General features: G+C 41.5%; 1 pseudogene across 1 annotated transcript; it reads right to left on the minus strand.

The window, feature by feature from the left end:
• Window positions 1–658: 658 nt before the first annotated feature.
• Window positions 659–1,143, minus strand: LOC311605084 (mitochondrial fission 1 protein-like; annotated as a pseudogene). The gene has a single exon. The product of its transcript is annotated as a mitochondrial fission 1 protein-like (transcript).
• Between the last annotated feature and the right edge of the window lie 4,492 nt (window positions 1,144–5,635).

Here is a 5,635-nt window from a genome sequence, read left to right on the forward strand (position 1 = left end):
ATTTGTATTCCTTTTATCTCCTTCAGTTATCTTATTGATCTAGCTGAGACTTGAAGTACTATCATGCATAGAAATGGAGAGAGGAGACAGCCTTATCTTGTTCCAGATTTTAGTGGAATTGCTTTAAGTTTCTCTTCATTTCATGTGATGTTGGCCATAGGCTTAGTAAACTGCCTTTATTATGTTTAAGTATGTCCCTTATGTCCCTAATCTCTCTAGGACCTTTAGCATATGGGGGATGTTGGATTTTGTCAAAGGCCTTTTCTATATCTAATGAGATAACCATGTATGTTTTTGTCTTCCAGTGTGTTTATATGTTGGGTCACATTTATCAATTTACATATGTTGAAGAACCCCCTATATCTGGGGTGAAGACTACTTGATCACGGTGGATGATCTTTTTGATGTATTCTTGGATTTGGTTTGCAAGCATTTTTTTTTTCCTAAGCCACAGCCCAGTTTTGTTTACACTCATTGCAAAGCATGACTTAGAGATAATCAACAGATGTCAGGGGTTGGGAGGCTGAGGGTACCGGAGACTGCAGAGGTGGGCAGGGCTTGCAGAAGAAAAGAGGGGGCAATAGTGAGAATGGTCAGGACCCTATTTCAGTGTCCCCCAGGCTCCCAAGAACCTCTGGGGGCAGAGATCAGGCTGTCTTCAGGGTTTGGACATAGAGACAGCAAGTCTGATGAGTCCAGCCATCCACCCACACCTAGGGCCATGCCACCAACAATGGCCATGCCTACCAGTCCACCTTTCTTCATGGCTTTGTCCATGAGGTGTTCCAGCTCCTTCGCCTGGTTGCTCTGGGCCTCAGTCTGCCCTAGCCCTTGTACATACTTAGAGCATTTTCATATTTCTTGAGTCAGCAATTGCCCACTGCCAGGTTGTAGACATAATCCCGCTGCTCCTCTTTGCTCCCTTTGGGCAACAGCTCCTCCAGCAGCATGATCCCTTTACGGATGTGATGTCGTCATTGTACTTGCTTCGAAGTAGGCACCAGGCATACTCACACTGCCTGCTCATGGACACAGAGCCAGCTCTCTGCTCAGACTGAAATTTCCTTTCAAAATTCTTCAGATCCTCCACAGACACCAGCTTATTCACCACAACCTCCATGGCCTCCCCCCTGCAAGCCTCACACTAAGATTTCTATTGGGCCACAGTCTCCATGGTCCAGTAGCAGGGGTGGAGAGACACTTCCAGCATCCAGTTTGCAAACATTTTATTGAGAATTTTTGTACCTATGTTCATAAGGGAAATTGGTCTATATTTCTCTTTCTTTGCTTGGTCTTTATCTAGTTTGGGTATTGAGGTAACTGAGGCCTCATAAAATGAATTGGGCAATGTTCTTTCTGCTTCTATTTTGTGTAATAATTTGAGGAGTATTGGTATCAAGTCTTTGAAAGGAAAGTCTGGTAGAATTCTGAGCTAAACCCAACTAGCCCTGGGCTTTTTTGCCTAGAGCCTTTTAATTACTGCCTTTACTTAATTAGGGGTTATGGGTCTATTTGAAATGCTTATGTGATATTGATTTAACTTTTGTAAGTGTTTGGAGTTAGACTCCAAGGTGTTTTCAAAAGAGATTGTTTTCTCAGGTAATCGGTAGCTCCACGACTTTCTGTCATGCTGAGGTCTGAGGCTATGTCCAGTAAAAAAATGTACGTCACAAACTTGGAACACCTGTTTGAAGTTACTACTGGCCAGCTTTGCTTGGATAATAGTGTAAAACTAATGGCCTACAGGTGTCCGCAGTAGAAGCAAGAGGTGCCTGAGTTCTCCTATGTAGGCTTTGGTTTTATACCTTTAAGGAAAGCAGGTGTCTGTGGTTGAGGGATTGGTGAGGGCAGTAGGAAAGAATCTTGTGATATCCTAGGAAACCGTGAGGCCACTTCAGCTTTACTTCTGCCATTGATGGCACCACTGAAAACCCTCTGTGGGACAACTCTACTGTCTCAAACCTTGAACTGCAGAGTATTCACTATGCCGTGTGTTTCTAACCTAACCTGGCATTGATGGGTGCTGTCCAATGAGCCATATTTATCACATCTGCTGCAGAAAGGATAGACTGTGTATCTTTTCTTCCACTCATAGGCCAAATGGAAAATAGAAAAAGGGAAGTCTTAGAGAAAATCTGATGGAAAGCAAGTTAGGAAATACCAGACAGAAAAGGGGGTGGGGGTAGTAGAGAACTTAGCTGGAACTCCACAGACATTCCAACACTGGAAAGGCCTGGAGTGAAGACACATCAGCCTCTAACATCTATAAAATGGAAAAAAATCAAGAATATCCACAGGAATAGAGGCTTTTTAACATCCAGTGATTACAACAACCATTTCTCTGTGAAGATAACACAAGTTTTCTGAATTGATGAACCCATTTGTCAATATTCAGGAGCAAACATTCTAACTAAAATAAAGTTTTTGGACTGTCTTTTTGTTTTGTTTTGGTATTCGAGACAGGGTCTCTCTATGTTAGCCTTGGCTGTCCTGGACTCACTTTGTAGACCAGGCTGGCCTTGAACTCACAGTGATCCACTTGCCTCTGTTTCCTACACAGTCATTTTTAACAAGACTCTATATGTCAAACTATGACACCAGTCAAGGAATATACGTTCAGTAAACATCGAACCCCGACCCAGATCTAGCCAATGGTCAGAACATTCTCCACAGTTGAGCAGAGAGTGGAGACTGACTTTCATACAAACCCTGGTGTCCTATATTTGACCACGTCCCCTGGATGGGGAGGCCTGGTGGCACTCAGAGGAAGGATAGCAGGTGACCAAGAAGAGACTTGATACGCTATGAATATATACAAGGGGAGGAGCCCCCCCCCTCAGTCACAGTCATAAGGGAGGAGAGTAGGGAGAAAGCGGGAGGGAGGGAGGAATTGGAGGATACAAGGAATGGGATAACTATTGAGATGTAAAATAAATGAATTAATAAAAAATGTTTAAAAAGACTGAATATGGAAACAGAAGAATGCTCATATTTTAAACCTAGAGCTTTTCCTTAATAGAAAGCAAAGTGGATTTGTACAAGGCATGCCAGCTTTGTGCCTTTTTGACATTCTCAGTGCTCCAGAGGTCAGCATAGCCAGTCTGGACAAACATACTGCAATGATCCCAATGATGGCTGGTATACAGACTTTCCTAAGGTAGGGCATGCATGTCACAGGATGAAAACAGGAGTAAATAATTCCAAAGGTGACTAATTCACTGGGCAAACTGCAGAATAAATATGGAGCTGTTCCTTATCTCTCAGACCACAGGTGTCAGGGAGGTTGTGTCAAATTCCCTTCCCTGTCAGGCAGAACACCCATTGCCAAGACTGTGTCACATTTAGTTATTCACCTACAGCTGTCAACTTCATCTGCTAAACTTTCAGTTTCACCCCCTAGGCGGAGAGCTCTAGTTGACAGGCTCACAGATGGGCCAATAGCCTAAGAGATAGCAAGTAAGAGAAACCAGCACCAGTCTAAAGAGCTGGAGCTCACATATTGCTTTTTCTTCTTTGTTTAAAGCACAGATATCTTCTTTGGTCATAGAGCATGGAAGGAGAAGAGGAAGATGGGAAAATTCTCACTGTTTGACTTTTCTTACATGGTTGTCATGGCACCTGAGGCTAAAAGTCCTTCCCCTTCCTGCCATCTTCTTCCTTGCCTCCCTCTCCCTCCTGCTTGCCTCCTCCTTTCTCTTCTTCTCCCTTCCCTCCATTTATTCTTTCTCTGGGATGGGAAGTAAATTCCATATATTTCTTTGCATATACTGAGTGATTTAATAGTAATTGTAAAACTAGTAAATAGTAAATAGTAAAAAATGTCCATTTTTACCAAAAACAATCTACAGATTTAATGCAATCCCTTTCAATATACCTATAGAATTCTTTATGGACCTTGAAAGAGCAATTATCAACTTCATATGGAAAAACAAAAACACAGAATAGCTAAAACAATTCTGTATGATAAAAGATCATGTAGAGAAATATCTCCCCATCCCTTACCTCAAGCTGTACTATATAGCAATGGTAATAAAAACAGCATGGTACTGGCATAGAAATAGACTGGTTGATCAATGGACTCAAACTGAAGTCCTGAAGTTAAACCCACACATCTATGGACACTTGATTTTTGACAGAGAAGCCAAAACCATACAATGGAAAAAAGATAGCATCTTCAACAAGTGGTGCTGGTCTAACTGGATTTCTACACGTAAAAAAATGCAAATAGATTCATATTTATCACCTTGCACAAAACTAAAATTCAAGTGAATTAAAAATCTCAACATAAGCCTAGACATACTAAACCTTTTAGAAGAAAAAGTGGGGAAGAACCTTGAACTCATTGGCACAGGAGACAATTTCCTGAACAGAACACCAACAGCTCTGGGTCTAATACCAACAATTAATAAACGGGACCTCATGAAACTAAAAAGCTTTAGTAAAGTCAAGAGCACTGTCAACAGAACAAAACAGCAGTCTAAAGACTGGGAAAATATCTTCACCAACTGTACATCTGACAGAGGGATAATAATAAAAATATATAAAGAACTCAAGAAACTAAACACCTGCAAACAAAATAACCCAATTAAATGGGGTATAGAGCTAAACAGAGAATTCTCAACAGAGGAATATTGAATGGCTGAGAAACACCTAACAAAATGCTCAACATCCTTAGTCATCAGAGAAATACAAATCAGAATGAGTCTGAGATTCCATCTTACACCCATCAGAATGGCTAAGATAAAAAACCCAAGTGACAGCACATGCTGGTGAAGATGTGAAGAAAGGGGAACACTCCTCCATTGCTGGTGGGAGTGTAAACTTGTACAGCCACTTTGGAAATCAATCTGGTGCTTTCCCAGAAAATTGGGACTAGTTCTACCTCAAGACCCAGCTATACCATTCCTGGGCATATACCTGAAAGATGCTTCACCATACAACAAGGGCATTTGCTCAACTACGTTCATAGCAGCTTTATTTGTAATAACCAGAATTTGGAAATGACCTACATATCCCTCAACTGAAGAATGGATAAAAAAAAAACCTGTGGTATGTTTACACAATGAAATACTACTCAGCTATTAAAAATAAGGAAATCTTGAAATTTGCAGGCAAATGGATGGAACTAAAAAAGATCTTCCTGAATGAGGCAACACAGACCCAGAAAGACGTGCATGGTATATACTCACTTATAAGTGGATATTAGCCCGACATAGAAGTCCTCTGAGAGACTCTACCTAGTGGGGCGTTCAGGACAGATACTAGGACTCTCTTGGTGACAGAGTTGGGAGTTTGTAGTGAATATAAACATGTTTTTGTTTGATCCCTAGTGTGGGATATGAAGCTGCACTTACGTGAGGGTGAGTGATGTTTGTCCACTGGAAACAAACTTGTGTGAAGGTGCATGATCTTTGTCAGCCTGGAACTGCCTAGTCCAGGGGCATGGTCTTTGTCAGTAGTAAAACTCTGAGAAGATAAAAATAGGAGCTCAAGAAACACAAAGACATCACTTTACACACTCTGAATCACTTCACATCACTTGGCTGAGCATCTCTTTGCTTCAGACACTCATAGAGAGAAATGTTTGAAGAGGCTGTTTTTGGTCCCTGCTGTTGCTCCAGCTTCTGCTTGTTCC

Source organism: Acomys minous (assembly GCF_964271855.1).
Source record: "Acomys minous genome assembly, chromosome: 9".
In the NCBI taxonomy this organism is placed as follows: Eukaryota; Metazoa; Chordata; class Mammalia; order Rodentia; family Muridae; genus Acomys; species Acomys minous.